Source organism: Medicago sativa, chromosome 7, assembly GCF_051527215.1.
Source record: "Medicago sativa cultivar Bolivia chromosome 7, Bolivia_mono, whole genome shotgun sequence".
Lineage (NCBI taxonomy): Eukaryota > Viridiplantae > Streptophyta > Magnoliopsida > Fabales > Fabaceae > Medicago > Medicago sativa.
Window position 1 is genome coordinate 97,085,331 of NC_140755.1, and position 2,698 is coordinate 97,088,028.

The 2,698-nt window shown below is 31.0% G+C and overlaps 1 long non-coding RNA gene across 1 annotated transcript; it reads left to right on the forward strand.

Annotated features, from left to right (window-relative positions):
• Window positions 1-662: 662 nt before the first annotated feature.
• On the forward strand, window positions 663-2,035 carry LOC146910831 (uncharacterized). Its single transcript, XR_015018617.1, has 2 exons — window positions 663-1,518; window positions 1,824-2,035. It is a non-coding gene; the product is annotated as an uncharacterized LOC146910831 (long non-coding RNA).
• The last annotated feature ends 663 nt before the right edge of the window (window positions 2,036-2,698 follow it).

Genomic DNA, 2,698 nt, shown 5'->3' on the forward strand with positions numbered 1-2,698 from the left:
TTCAAAAGTTTCAAATAGGTCCTTTTAGTTTGACATAATTCTCAAGTTAGTCCTTTAAGTTTCAAAAGTTCCAAACTAAAAGGACCTATTCGAAACTTTTGAAACTGTGACGGTGAAATAGTTTATCAACTAAAAGGACCTATTTGAAACTTTTGAAACTTAAAGGACTAACTTGGGAATTCTGTCAAACTAAAAGGACATAATTGAAACTTTCGAAACTCGAAGGACTAACTTGGGAATTCTGTCAAACTAAAATGACCAAAAGTGGTATTTGGCCTATATTTATATTTCTAAGAAATGGAAGGAAAAAAAAAACCTTTCTTGGGGAAGTGTATGTATAAGAATATTTCTGGAAGTACAGTACCATATACGAACCTTTTCCAAAAGTCAACCTTATTATATTTATACACTACATAGTAATATGCAAGAAAAAACAGATATGTAATTTTTCCATATGCATATATAATCAGTTGTTTTCAGTAAGACATAGTTTTATATCACTTATTCTTAAAGCTTATTAGGTCTAGCTACAACTAAACCTAATTTTTTCCCTCTAATTCCATGTCATTAATTGCTAATCACTTTAACCCTACAAATATTTCCCTCCTTCTATATGTTAAATTTAAATTTCAAATTTTGCCTTGCCATTTGTTATTTTCCATTTACCGAGGCTTGAATTTCAAATCTCCACTCAGCACACGTTTAGTTGTTTCCAAAGCATATATATGTAGCTCTCCACCCTCCCTCTCCACTTTCCAAAACAAAATGGAATCAAACACATCATTATTTATTCCTTGAATCCTTGAATCTTCCATACCGAGAATATTTATGCACTTCATTTTCTTCAAACATAACCAGGTATCCTTAAAGCTTATTAGGTCTAGCTTATCACTAAACCTAATTTTTTCCCTCTAAATCACATCTCATTAATTTCTAATCAACCCTAAAAATATTTCCCTCCTTAGGTTTGAATTTGAATTTTAAAATTTTGCATTGCAATCTGTTATTTTTCCTATTTTTTGTGAGCATTAACTGAGCCTTAGTGATAGGAGTGTTTGTTGGATCGTCATATACAAAAAACAATGTGGTAGCATTTGTTACGCACATCCCACTTTCTATGCATTTATTAAGGAATTCTTTTAGCACAATTAGCTTCCGGTTTGAATTTCAAAACATAAGCTTCTGTTATTCCTCTCCCTTGAAATACCCCATGCACACTAACACATTTAATATCCACTCAGTAAAGAATGTTATTCTGTCCTTCCATATGATTTGTGCCTCTCATAGAAACTTTGCATTACATAATCATTGCATGCTTATTTCATTGCAGCAACCGTTTTTGCTTATGGACCGACCAAATTTTTCTGATGAGATATTTGAGGAGGAAGCATTGAAAGAGCATTTTGAAGTTTTTGAAAAGAATCTTAAGGATATTGATGCTCAGATTATGGAGGTTAAAAATGCTTTGAGTTTGACATTTCTTCTCCCACAGCCATTATTCGAAACAAAGATACAAAGGTAGAACCACCTATACCTTAGTTTCTTTAGTTGAAATATAATTGTTACATTAATGGGTCTACTGTCTATCTTATTTTTGTTTTCTACTTCTCAAGCATCCTAATTTGCATTTTAAATATGTGCTTCATGTAATGAAGGATCTTGCTTGCAAATTATCCCACCATATAATTAATTATGCTAAATATCCATTATGTGTTGAGATTTAGAATTCAATTCCTACAAACTGCAAATTAAAAACCAAAATCTTAATGATATTATATTTTCTAAGTTTTTAATTTGAAAATACTTATTTTTGTATATGACAGGTTGGATGGTTAGAAGGCAGATATAAAGGAAGCCAAGAATGATATGAAATAATTTGAAGTGTTCGTAACTCACTTATTTCCTCTGTTAATATTTTTTTTTAAAGTTTGTGTGTTTTTTTTTTTTGTTCTGTCTATAGCTTCAGTGGACAAAACAAATGCTTCTAGATTTAATTCTTTTTAGTTGTTTTAGTCATCGTGTGATTTTTTGAGAACATAGATGATATAGTCTTCAAGCTTGAAATTATTTTCATATAATGCAAGGGAGTTTGTGCTATAACAACAACATCATAATATGTATTATTGAGGTTCAAGCATCTACAGAATGCAAGGGAGTTTGTGATTTTGATTTCTCTATGTGTCATTCATTTTTATTTGGTCATTCATTTTGCATTCAAAGATACATGAGAAATTATGATTATCTTATAAAAGTGTTGATTATGTTGGAGTGTTACCAATGTTGAGATTTAGATTGAGAGGTCCATCTATGTGAACGCTAACTTTCTTCTCTACTTTTCGTTATGTATATTCCGGTGGCGAGACTACAAATACGATTTTATCGTTAAGCAACATGAATCCTTTGTCTTCGGCGCTCCATTGACTATGTGTCCATCCTATATTCAAAATCAGTTTTGTTCTATGATTAATTCACACTGTGCTTTAACTTATTGATGTAGTGATCAATCATCAATCATTGTTAAGGTTGTTTTGTGGTTCTACTACATATTTGTTTGACACTGTTTTGCCAAAAACAGCACAACAACTGTTTGTCACAATGGTTCATTAGATGACATTGATAAATCTAAATTAGGTGTACGTCCCTTAGTTAATTTTTTATTATAGTATTCTAAATTACAGCCACAAGAATATGCTAAACG